General features: G+C 49.3%; 1 protein-coding gene across 2 annotated transcripts in view; it reads left to right on the top strand.

Annotated features, from left to right (window-relative positions):
• The first annotated feature begins 235 nt into the window (after window positions 1-235).
• Window positions 236-13,349, top strand: part of SV2B (synaptic vesicle glycoprotein 2B) — a 70,242-nt gene continuing 57,128 nt past the window's right edge. The window contains exons 1-2 of one of the 2 annotated variants that reach the window (XM_037395854.1): window positions 236-574; window positions 6,081-6,253. The gene's annotated coding sequence lies outside the window, so the exon portion shown is untranslated. The remainder of the gene's footprint in view (window positions 575-6,080; window positions 6,254-13,349) is intronic. The other variant, XM_037395855.1, reaches the window with a different exon arrangement.

Below are 13,349 nucleotides of genomic sequence, written 5' to 3'. Positions count from 1 at the left end.
CTTGCCCTTTAGCCACAACAGGGAGAGGGGTCTCAAACGTAGCAATGGTCTAATATATAAAGTGGAGAGATGAAGGATGCCAGCATAATAACCAGTCATGCTGGGATTCCCTTCTGCTTACAGCTAGAAACATTTAAAAAAAAAAAAAAAAAAAAGCCCGAACAGAATAAAATCCTCCTTCGTTGCATGGAGAACTCTAGTAGAGAGCTGCAATGTTTAGCACTAGGCTGGATTTTATTACTGTGATGAAATTACACAAGCTTTGCCTCTCTCTCTCTTTGCCTGCTGTGCAGCTTCTCGCGTTCTCCCCTTCTCTCTGGCTGCCTCCGCACACTCCCTCCCCGCACGCTTTGCGGCCAGGGTGGGGGAGGCAGGGATGCAGGTAAGACAGGCAGCACTGGGCTCCCTCCCAGCCCTGGGCTCCCTCGGCTGGGATCCCCAGGGCTGCATCATTGGCATGCTGCGCCTGGCAGGACTGCATCACTGCTAGAGAGATGCCAGCGCGGAGCATCGCTGCACCGCACGCCACGCTGCGCCGCGCAGGCAGCACCGCCGGCAACTTGGGGAGCCCCAGGTAAGAGAGAGTCGCTCCCTCTGCTTCTTTGGAAAAGGGGGAGAAGCAGTTGCTGGAGGGCTGGCAGCATGTGGGGTCTCGGTGCCGAGCGCTGGGCAGGTGCTGAGGCAGCTCTAGGGGCACGGGAAAGCTCCCTGTAAAAAACGAAAACAAAAGATGCCGTGGAAAAGGGGATGCTCAAGGGTGTGGAGTCGGTGTCTGAGTTGGGATGAATCGGTGGGGACTGTCAGGGACTCTGCTCGCTTGTTGAGGTTGGAGAGGTCAGAGCAGGGGCGAGCGGAGCAGCGATTTAAACTGGCCCTGCTGCGCTGCCTGGCTGCCCTGGCTCTCTGCAGAGGAGCTGCTGTGCCTAAGAGTTGTAACTCGGGCTGAAGCAATTCTTAAAAGCGTGCTCCTGGTGCGTGTCCAGCTTGCAGTGGGCTGGGGGGAAGAAGGAGAAGGTGTTTGCATGGGGAGAGGGGCAGCCGTGTCCGCATGGGAGCTGTGCATGCCTGTGTAGGTGGTGGCACCCCAGGGCTGGGGGGCTGTGCTGGTACCTGCACGCACCCCGGCCCCGTCTCCCCTGCTGGTTACCACACTGTCAGCACCCATTTTGATTGTCCTCCCTTCGTTATCCTCCCCAGTCTCCAGGAGAGCTTAAATGCAGCTAAAGCTGCAGTTAGTCACCTGTGTTAGGCAGCGTTAAATGAAGGCACAGAGAGAAAGTGATGATTTTAGGGGCTGGCGGGGCTGGGTCTCTGAGCGGTGGCTGTAGCAGGACCTGGTTTCTCTGGTGAGAAGTTTCCGTGCATGTGTGCATGCCTATAGCACATCCTGTAACACATCCAGGCGTCCGTCTCTGCAGGGACTATTTTTCTTTTAGAGGACAGGTGTTGTTCAAAGGAAATTTTCATTACATGTGTCAAACTGCAGTAATATGATCTATAACACCAAAACCCCATTAAGAATGGTGGGTGGGAATGGGGTTCATAAGGATATTACTGGTCAGGGATGACCTTTTCTCAGGAAAAGAAGAGAGTAACAACCTGATGGTTATAATGTGTAGGTGAGGAGCAGTGCGGTGCCCCGTGTGCACCGCAGGGAACACTCGCTGGGTTTAGGTCAGGCACTCGTAAACACGTATTAGAGCTTAAAAGGGGTCTCCTGCCACGAAGAGCCACAGCAGGAATTTCAGGTAGGGTGAGAGTAAAAATCATGTGTCTGACATGGCATGAAAACTGCTGTTTCATGACTCCTCTAGCTCTCTAGTGTTATTATTTGGGGGAAGAGAGAGGAAAAGGGTTAATTCTCTGGCTTTCTTGGCTAGATATTGAGTGTACAATAATGCTGCAGTGATCATGCCTGGCTGAAAGGACTGAGCCAGATGTCTCCTCCTCATTTGGAAATACATCTTAGTGCCCCTGCCCTAAATGACGTGTGGCCCTAACGCTTCACTATGCCCATGGTCAGATTGCCCTGTCCTACATGAAAACCTGGAGAAAGGAGTGGGAACACCGTCCAGGGCTGCTTCTGATTCTGCTTCCCAATGGAAAAGCCTTCTTCCACCCCCCAGCAGAAAGAGGGGGACATGGGAATACCTCCCTCCCCTGCAAGAGAGCTGCCACAGGCAGCAGTCACCTACACAGGGGCCCCGGGTCTCGAGCTCCCCGAGGTCCTAGTTAGCTCCTGATGCATCCCCTCTTCAGGGCATGTCCACTGATATTAGCTGAACTCAGCTGGGGATCAGATCTGCAATGACACCTTTGCTTTCCTGACACGATTTTGCAAATGTGTCATGCGAGTGCTGAGGGAACCCTCCCAGAGCATCAAAGCAAGACCCAGAAAGCAGCCGACGGGAGACAGCCTGCCTGTCCAGTTTGCCCAGTCATGAGAGGTCTGCCCCATGAAGCAGCTGTGCTATTTGCGCCCATTTATGTTCCAGAACATCTTTGAATGAAACTCACTGGTACCTGACAACAAGGGGGCTGAGCCAGGGGTGGAAGCCCAGTTTTTATACCTCTTTGTGCCAGGTTCTGATACAGCCCCCAACCTGCACGTGCACAGCTGGGTGCTCCCCAGAAGTCAGCCTTGCACATACAGATGATCTCTGCAAATCTGGCTGCTTGTCTGTAGGCAGCGTGTGGGCACCAACTTCTGAAAGTGTAGTCAAAGCAAATGTGGAAAATCCCATGAGAATAAGAGTACATGAGCTGGTGTTTGGTACATGGGGTGCATGTGTTTAACTTCAAAACAGGAACTGATCCAGCCTGTACCTGCAGGGAAAAGGCAGGATGCTGAAAATATACCCCTTTCTTGCTTGTAATAACCTCTGAGCTGGGAGCATTGCTTTGGGTGAAATGAAGTAGGAGAGATGAAAAAAACCCAGGAAAATCCCTCATGATCTGTGGTGAAGCTGTGCCACCCATACAGCACGCTGCTGGGCAAAACTTGGTGAGGCAGGTCTGGTTTTTGAGGCATAGCCTGCACTTGGTGCAGCATGAGCCCAACTCTTTCCTTGCCTGCTCTGGGTGCCACCCTCCTCTGCTCAAAGCTGTTGTGGGTGGCCTTCTCCTGGCCTCGCCACAAAGTCCCAGGGCTGCTGACAGCCCTGCTGGGGAAGCCAAAAGCCAGCCTTGAAAATCCTCTTCCTGCCTTGTCAAGTCGGCAAATTGATTTTCCAGATCATGAGCTGAACCTCCGAAATTGTTCTCTTCTGAAAAGATTATGGAATTACTCCTGTGCTAATGAACGCTTTAATGTTACGGTGACTAAAAGTCCCATAAGGACTTTAACAGCAAAAAAAAAAAAAAAAGAGACGTTGTAGGAAAGAGGAGCCTGTGGTGGCTGTGTCAGACCTTACTTCACCATCTGGGCCAGGGGGGAGGAGGAAGATGACAGATTGGAAAATGAGAGGAGGGTGAGGAGAGAAGCGTGGTCTGCTGAGAAGCTGCTGAATCCATCAGGGATATCTTCTGCAGCTCCCAACTTTATCCCTCGTTCCGCGAGGGCAAGCTGGGAAGGTAACGTGTTACTTATTGCTTTTCCTTTTCAGCAGAGCCAGGTCGCCATGCCCAGCTCCCCAGGGCGGGCTGCTGCAACCTGCCGTGGGATTATCTGAGTTTAGCACTTACCCTTCGGCCCTCCTGATGCGCTGCTGTCAGGCTCTGTAGTTCAGGACCGTGACACTGGTTTTCAAACATACAGTAATACAGTATGTGCCCTGACCCCAACAAAGGAGCTTGGCACTTATTAGGGAGAAAATATGCTCCTGAGAATGTCTGCCACAATCCTGCTGGCTTTCACAGAGCTACAGTCTTGCCTCTGCTTTACTAACCCTGATTTTATTGCACCATAACTCTATGGGTTAAAACCGGGTTGTCCCAGGTTTGGGGGAGAGCAGGGTTAACCCCCCAAGGTGGGACAGAGCAGCAGTGCAGGGAAAATGTCTCCTGCGATGCAAGGGGAAGGCTGGTCTATATTTAAGTAAGGTCTCTGCACAGAATGGGTAATCCTCTTTCTGTGAATTATCCAGCCTGGGGATTAGACTGCTTTAAACCCCCCCCAGGCCAGCCCTGCTGCCGGTGGGCTGGGGGGGAGCCGGGGGGGCAATGGCCAGAGGGAGGGAGGTGCGGGCAGGTTGCTGATGACTCATTTGGCTGCTGCCAGCCTTGCCAAGCGCTCGCTCCAAGAGGTCACTGCGGGCCCAGACGCAGAGTGACACACGAGTGACGTGCAAGGCAAAAGGGAACATTATGGCATCCCGATTAGGAAAGAACACAGAGCTTTATAAATAATTGTGGAGGTGAGGGAGTGTGGCAGCAGGTAGGAGGAGGGACTAGAGACCCAAAGCAGCAGTTTTCCAAAGTGTAATATCCTTGCCAGACTTTTTCAAGCTGTTTCTCTAACCAGAAAAAGGGATGCTTTTTGAGCTGCAGCCGATACATCTGAGAAGGTGCTCCAGACCCACCTGCTTGGGCTGGCTCTGCAGATGCAATTCTGGCCATGCAAGTCAGGTTCATCTATTTGGAGTGCGACTGGATCACTGTCGATAATCCATTAAAATGTTGAATGGAGGCCAATGACACAACTCAGGGACAGTGAGGGTTGCGGGGAGGTGGGTGGGGTGTGAGGGGGGAAGCAGGCTGAATTGCACCAAAACCTGGATATTTCACAGTTATGGAGCAAGTGCCCTGTGCATAAAGAGGACAGATTTCTGTCCTTCACCTAGTCCACAGCTGCTGGAAAAAAGGAGCCCTGTCACTAATCTCACCCTGGGGACTCACACATGCCATAGAGGAAACGTTCTTGTCACCCTTGCAAGTGGGTCTTGGGACCAAGCTTTGGTGGGGAGAAGAATGAGAAAGGCTCGGCTGTGCCATGCCAGTCTGTGGCTGTGGCTACCACCCAGCTCTGCAGGGATGCTAAAGGCACTCTTCCTCTTGGTACTGAAGGCAACAGAAAAAGCGTGTGTGGGATCTGCTTGTGAAGCAGGAACAGCGTCCTTGTCTGGGAGACCGAGATAGCTGGCACTGCTGATTTTCTGTGTCTGGGTTTGTGGTGGGGTCACTCTTTTTCCTCCCCTAATCTCTAGAAGCTGGGCTCTCTCTCCAAGTTGGTATAGTTTGTCTTCCTTCACTTAGCTTTCCAGGCTTTAACTAAGAAATCGGTGCAGGATTACGATTTCTTTAATTCTCTTCACATTTTACTGCTGCCTGGACACCCTGTCACCTTGTCGTGGAGCTGTATCCCCCTGGATGCTAACCCTAAAAGCACAGCTGCCACCCCTCAGACTCACCCTGGCCACCCTTGTCTGAACTGCTGAAAAGTCAGGTTTGCTCATGGGGAAGTTAAGAGCACCAAGGCACTTTATTTTTCTTGCCTTTAAATCAATTTATTCTACTCTGTGCTGCTTATCCTACATAACTTAAATCGGGATTTAAAACCTATTGTATTTTCCCCTGCCCAGACCTGGGACAAATTGAAAGCCTTGTCATGCTGTTCAACGTTCCCACTTTTACTCACATCATCTAGAGGATGCCATTTAAATAACTTCAGGGGAGACTGAGTTGAAGGGGGAATAAATGACTGGTCTCCCAACTCACTGCTCGGATGGGAAATACCTTGGCTGGCCCTGCAGCTCCTGCCTTGCCCAGACACACAGGCAGAGTCAGTGCAACCCAGGCTTGTTTCTGTGTGTGAGGTTAGAGCTAAAAATCACCAGAGACAGCCTGGATGGGAGTGGAAGAGGGAAAGCAATGAAGGGAAAGACCAGGGAAAGTCTTCTCCTTTAACATGAGCTAGTGTCTTTCCTCCCCGTGTCGCACATCCTCAATTTCCTGTTCAACTTAAAGTCAACACATCTGTCACGTTAGCATCTCCGCTGCCTGGTTCCCCAGCCACCCCCCTCCCATCTGCTCTCCCTCCAGCCTCCCTCCACTCCCATTGCTTTGTGGCTGGAGTGTGTGTGTGTGTGTGTGCGCCTGTGTTTTCTGCTGGCTGATGGACTTTTCCATTGATTGTGCTTCAGTACCTGGATGCAGGCGCAGTGGGATGATCGGCTTGGCTTGCAGAGCATTTACTTCTAATCTCCGGCTTGTGACATCCTAGCAGAAAGGGGTGACCCTTTCAGAAGCAGCTCCAGGGGCTAGAAAGAGGGGAAATGGCTGGTGAACGGCTGTGGTGAAATATTTCCTAGTTCTGGTAAGCGATGCTTTTCTCTTTGGTCCCTCTCTGGGCAATCAGTCCGGATGCAAAAGCAGTAAGGCTTAAGGGGGTAAAAAGCAAAAGGAGGGGAGCTGAAAAAGAGACAGAAAAAAACAATGAAGCCCATTCAGTTTGTACTGAAGCTTTTCCAGGGGTCAGTGCTCATCAAAGCAATTTAATTACTATTAGCGAGAGGTTGGGAGCCGATCAGATCAGACAATGTGTGTGTGTGTCTGGGCAGTTGGAGCTGCTTTCACTCACATGCAGCTTCATCGCCCACTCTGTATCTTTTTTTCCTACATGATTTCCAGCTTGGTCTGGGGCACATTTGAAGCTCGTGACCAAGCATCAGTGATACTCTCCGTGGGGTAGTCCTAGGTGAGCTGCTACCCGAATGCTGCTTTTTCTGCCCTATGCTCTTTACTGCAGGAGCTTTGGAAGGTCATTCATGAATTCTTGCCCCTCAATTTGCATAAAGCCCCTCAGCTTTTCTAGCTGATAAACTATAATATCCATCATGAAGGCTAACTGCATTTTACCCTGAAACTGGTCCCCTAAGTTCTGTGAATAGCTGATATTGAGATGCATATAAAGATGCTTGGAAGGACGAGGGTCTAGCTGGACTACAGTGTTGGGACTGTGAGCTATCTGATGTCCTGGACATTGGCTTTTACCCTAAATGTGAGGTTTGTGGGTTGGTTTATCTCACAGGGCTCTCAAAATGGGTGTCCTGCTTCTAAGTGGAGTGATTGCAAAGCTCTTACACTGGGGATGAATTTAGGGCCCTTCTTCAAAGAGGATCAGGAAATAATAAACCCAAGAGCAGCCTTTGCAATCTGTCTGTATCGAGTCTGCAAAGGTCTGTACATAACATACCTCTGATGACAAAAAATCAAAGGAAAAATACAGTGGTAAAGCTCTGGCAATTTGCTGGCAGGTACAAAGCTATGACCCTCTTGACAGACCTGTGTTCCACCCAAAAACTGCTGCAAAATTTGGTTTGGGAATACCAAAACAAATTATTTCTGGATTCATTTATGACAGGCAGCGTTAAAAATTACTCCTGAAGAACATTTCAGAGATGATTTGTTTATAAAAATATTCCTCTCATGATGTATTCATACAGAAACCTCCACTTGCTAAAAATTCATACATTTCCTACTCTTTGATGTTAGATACTGTGCCACTTCGAGTGGGACACTCTGGTTATTGCACTAATTCTAGAGCAACCCTGAAGTCTCAAGCACCAGTTACTGTAAATCTGAAGAAAAACATCCTCCTCTCCTAAGCAGTGAGTTTTGGCTTGGATTTTTGTTTCATGTGTGTTTCAGCATGACAATCTTTTGTACCAAATCTACATCTGACAATCAGTGGGTGAAGTGAACACAGGAAAGTGGAAGGGGCTTTGCGTGACTAGATCCCAGCACCATACGAGAAAGCGAGACTGTGGGAATTGCCATGTTTGTTGTCTTGGGGGGGGGCGCTGATGATTGTATCTGTGAGGAAATCTTCTTGGAGAAGACAGCTTTTGCTTCCTTTAACCAAAATATCTTGGTTTCTTTCAAAAACTCAGAAATCCTTCATTCCATGTTTCCTAGAAAAACACTTCTGAGCAATAGAAGCTTCTATACATTGTTTTTCTAGTTAAATTATCTTCTAAAGCTTGCAGGAATGTTGATGTCAGAGTACTTTTGCTGTCAGCTTTGTGCTGGTGTGCACTTGACTTTTCTCCCACATTCAGTCTGAGGTACTGGCCAGTGGTGACTCTGCTTTCCTGGTCCCTGCTGTAGTGCTGCCTCCAGCACTAGGTTAATTTCCCCTGTTTAATTAATGGCTCTGTAATATTTATAAAGAGAAAATCCTCATACCCATCTGTGGTAATTTCGGTATGTCTGCCAAGACAAAATTCTAGGGCCAAATGAATATTGCAATATACTAGATATACAGATTTTTATAGCATCCCAAAGATATTTCCTGAGAGACACTGATTTGATGCTGGGGAAGTGAAGGACAGATCCTAAAGTCTTTGACTCTGGATGGAAAGAGAATTGAATGTACTACAGAATTAATGAATGTTATGACTTCCAGTTGAAGTTTAGTCTTCTCATGGACGTTTGGGATATGAAAGATGGATTTCTCTTGTGAAAAAAAAAAACAACAAAACATTTGGTAAGGGCAGGGAGTCATATGAGATCCTAAGTGAAAAATACTGCAGATCATTCCTATGAAGACACTTGGCATCAGTGTCATTATGTCTTCAGGACAAGGTAATCCAGGAGATGGAAGATGAAACTTTCCTTGCCAGGGAAACTTGGAATTGGAATCCAGTCACCTCTTGCTTGTCTCTCTAGATTTTTCTTACCACATCTGCTAAATTACCACCAGCTATTTGCGTTTTAAATGAGGGCTTCCTCCCGCACAACCCATCTGCTCAGCCTGTTTGTTCTTCCCGTGCAGTCACGACTTTGTGATCACGTTTATGTCAGTAGAAACACACTGGTGTTGGAGAGAGAAGGAAGAGGGGAACAAGATGACCTTGCAAATTCCCTGGGCTGGATTGAATTCAAAAGAGGACTTGGGTTAAAAGAGGGGGAAGAACTCTTACGAAAGAGAATTAAGCCAGGGCAAGGGAGCCAGGAACTTCAGGCTACTTTGAGGATAAATCTTCTCTTTTTTTGGTACTGTCCTAGGCAATCTTTATGGTTAGACATTGTAGACTCTCCAGCATCTAAGGTGACATAGCTCACCTCATCTGGGCATGTTTTTGACTGCCTTAATGCCAGGGAGGAAGAAGAAAGTAAGGCTTTTCTTGCTTGGAGGTGGCTGGAATGTGAGAGTACTTTGTGGTATTTTAATCTGCCTCATTGAAGTGGAGGGCCTGCAGGTTTTCAGAGATGTTTTCTGCAGATATGATTATAGATACAGAGGGACATGATAGAGTTCTACAAATTTGTGACATGGAGACAGTGAGTAGGGCTGTTGACTATCTCTTCAAGGCCAAGACCCAGGCAACAGAAGAACTAGCCAATAGAAGCCAGGTACAGACCAAGATGCCTCTACCCACCCATCCAAATGGGAACTAGTCCTGGCCCATAATCTAAATTACCATTTCCAAATAATAAGCACTCCTATGGCCAGCATGCCTTCCAGACCAGAACTACGCTATGGCTAACCAGCTTGGATCTATCTGTACCCTTATATAGATAAGATATAGATATTGATTGTGCTTTATAAGATGCCGCCCACCTCCCACAAAAAAAAAAAAAAAAAGCTGGATGTGCTGAGATGTACTCAGCTGTGTTTTCTTCTCCCAACATTTAAGAGTGGGCATCAGCAGGATAGCTCCCACAGCCGTGACAGCCGTGTAGACTGTGTTCCAGATATTTGGGGTGTCATGACCTGGCTTAGCTCAGCTTATATGACAGTCACTCATGCCTGGTGTGCATTTTCTATAATGAGAAGGTTCTATAATCAGGGGGATTGCCCACCCATGGCAGAAAGCAGCTGTCCTTTAGGTAGCACGTAGCAGCCAAGAGAGCAGAATATGTTATATTCAACAGTAGAGATTCTGGGAAAGAATGGAAAGCAGTATGTGAGCCCCAAAGTGATCCTTTTGACTGAAAAAACTGCTCATGATGGGCCATGCATGAGCACAACCATGTAAGAGATGCCCTCTCCTAGCTCCTGCTTCACAGTCATCGTTGTCCTGCCTAGGAGAGAGCCCAGCGCTCTCGTGCGAGGGCTGTGGCCAGCTGATGCTGGGCTGGCTCCTACAGGAGATGCTGCAGGACTGTGCAGCAGCTGGTTCTGGATGATTCAGTGTTTCCAGTTAAACCTGGTGTTTTGCTGTGATTCATGGCAGCTCTTGTGGGAGATGGCTTTGCAGGAAGCTGGAATTCATCTGCTCCCAACTGGGTGATGGATGGATTTGTTCGAGTTCTGGCTCCCGCCGTGCTGCCAGCACAGCTGTCTCCCTGGCCTCCCATCCTCCCAAACTGACAGAGGGTGAGAAGAGTGGTGTCTTCAGGACAAGGCAGCTCTGGTATTTCTACCCAGCAGGGCCCTGGGCACCACTGCAAGGTGGACAGTTTCCCATTCTTTGCTTGGAGATGATCCCTGCTGTTTTTTTTTTTTTTAAATGTGGGAGGGTGAGTAAAATCCCTGCGGGAGATTCTTGACCATGGAGAAAGTGCTATGGGAGCCAATCTGCTCCTGCGTGTGACATGTATGTTTTACACCCCTCCTACTCTCGAGGGCTGAGCTCTGACACTGCAGTGGTGGGCTGATGGCTGGTCCTCTGCTGAGGTCACAGCCATGTCTGAGGGACTGCTCCCACCACATCCCTCCAGGCAGCAGGGAAACACCTGCCTCCTCCATGGGACATTTCTCTTGCCCTTTATGGCAGGTGGTCAGGTTGCTGCAGCTTTGCTGGCTTTAACTGCTCTAATTATGGCAGTTCACAGGTTCCTGACTCCCTGAGCTCATACCCATGCCCTCCTTGGGCATTTGCGATGCTCCTGGTGTCTCCCCTCTGCTTTGGCCCTCGGAGAAAACCTCCACAGAGGTGGTGGTGGTGGTGGCTTCTTTGAGGAACTTCATTTATGTAGCAGTCCTACAAGTAGCGGTGGTCCTCAAAGAAGCCTGATGACATCTAGGTTGGCAGCTACCATCCTCCTCTGAGGCACATTCCCAGGGGGATTAGCACAGCCAGAACATGAGGCAGATTGAATTGGCTGCCTCCACGAGGGTGATTGAGGGATTAGCGAGGCTTGGGGGACAAGAATGGAAGTTTGCAAAAATACTTCTCCAGCTGCACTTGGCACAGAAGATCTATTGCACTGGACGCTCACACTGATGGATAAAAGCTCTTTTAGATTTACAAGCTATCATGGATGGGTGGATCCTGATTTTAGTCTCAGGGCTGTAAATCCAGTAAAATAAGCAAAATTCCTCTGGATTTATACCAGAATAAAAGATACATGGGCTACTATGAGGGATATGGCACCTCTAATGTAATAAACACAAAAAGTGACCATTCTGCTCTCTGTACAGGTGGGGCCAGGGTTCTGTCTGCCTCAGAAGACGTGGGAGGGAAGAGAGAGTGATTTGGGCTCATGGCTGCTTAGGGCCAAAAGAGGTGGGGGCTTTTTACAAAGCTCTGCAACAACCAGGATCTGGTTTTCAAATGCTTTCAGCCAACTGCAAGGGAGAAAACCTGACCCAAATTCCTGTCGCCTACTTCCACTGAAGCTCAGAGTGGACACTAGTGAGATCAGCCACTTCTTGAATCCTGGGGTCAGCACTGGGCCCTCACTGCAGGGGGGACACTGAGGGGCTGCAGCGTGTCCAGAGCCGGGCAGGGGCTGGGGAAGGGGCTGGGGCACAAGAACCATGGGGAGCGGCTGGGGGGGCTGGGGGGGGTCAGCCTGGAGAGGAGGGGGCTCAGGGGGGACCTTATCGCTCCCCACAGCTGCTGCAAGGGGCTGCAGCGAGGGGGGTCGGTCTCTTCTCCCAGGTCACAAGTGATAAGACAAGAAGAAATGGCCTCAGGTTGTGCCGGGGGAGGTTTAGATTGGGGATTAGGAAAAATTTCTTCGCTAAAAGTGTGGTCGGGCACAGGAACAGGCTGCCCAGGGAGGTGGCTGAGTCACCATCCCTGGAGGTGTTTAAAAAAAACATGTTTAAAAAAGATGAAGTGCTCAGGGACATGGTTTAGTTGGTGGCCTTGGCAGTGCTGGGTTAATGGCTGGACTTGACAATCTCAAGTCTTTTCCAAACTAAACGATTCTATGATTCTATTCTTGGGGGGATACATTTGTCCTCGTCCTTCTGCAGCCCCCCATGCCACATGCACTCACAGCCCAAATTCACAGGTGTTTTAGCAGGGCTGTCTCATGGCAGGGATGTACTGTGCATCGGTTATGAGCATGCGTAGATGAGATGTTAAATGATTTATACACAGGTCCCAACTGAGAAATCCCAGTGGTTTCTTCTGATGTGTAGCTGCTGGTGGTGATTAACCGAACTTTCCTGGCATTCAGGACCTGAGGAGCCTTTTCACTTGTGATATAGACCCAGTGTTGCCAGGCTTGGTGGAGGCTGAGCCTCCCTGGTGAGCCAAGGCTAGCTGTGACCAGCATGAAATGAGCGTGGAGCCCATTTCCAGTGGGGCTGGCACATGTGTCCTGCCATCATCGCTGCCATTCATTAGCCCTCTGGGGACTGCGGCGATGCTCTGATGTCTGGCCACCCCTGGGAACATGGGGAATCCCTTTTGCATTCTCAGAGCCAGAGAACTGGAATTCAGAGCAGAGTATTTTTAATTAATCTTGTATTTATTATTTATCACAAATTGAATATGCTTTTGGCTCTTTTTTTCTTCTTTTAGGTAAGGGTATTTAGGGTCGGTTATTAGTATCTATTTTATAATGTTAGCAAGACAGGGTTTTTTGTTCTTAAGAACTCAGACACTGCAAATCATCAGAGAAGCTGCCTTTGCTGTGGTCGTGGTGGGCACGGTGCCCATGGGTGTAGGGCAACATGGGCACCTTCAGGGCAGGGTGTCCAGCAGCAGGGGACGGAGAAGGCAGAAGCCAGAGCCTCGCTGGGCTGCTGGGGGGCTGCAACGGGATGGGGAGGGGCAGAACTCAAGGGCTCTTGTCAGAAATGCTCATGGACCGTTTCTGAGCAGAAGGCATTTGGTATTTTGACACATTTTTGAAAAGCCAGGTATAGCCACTGGCTAAAGCAGGTCACTTTGGGGCTCCTGCTAAAGGCTTTATTTTAAAGCAACCCTCTTTCAGCCCAGTGGCTAAAAGAGTCTGTGCTGAATGCTGCGGAGCCAGCCCACTGGAGGATGATGTCCTTTCAACCTCTCTGATCCTCCTGACAAACATAGGACAGGCACTAAGGGAATGAGGAAAAATTAGGAAAAAACTGAATTTGCCACCCTGTGCTCCCCCCCGCCCCATGCAAGTTCTGCAGAGCCTTGTCTGTAGCTGAGATTTACAGCTTGCCTGCTTTAAAACCAGAAAGGAGTGGGAGAGTGCTCCAGTCCTGCTGACTTACAATTACGGGGTGCTGAGCACAGCAG

Source organism: Falco rusticolus, chromosome 7, assembly GCF_015220075.1.
Source record: "Falco rusticolus isolate bFalRus1 chromosome 7, bFalRus1.pri, whole genome shotgun sequence".
NCBI lineage: Eukaryota > Metazoa > Chordata > Aves > Falconiformes > Falconidae > Falco > Falco rusticolus.
Note: the sequence above shows the minus strand (reverse complement) of the source record. Positions and strands in the feature narration are given on the sequence as shown.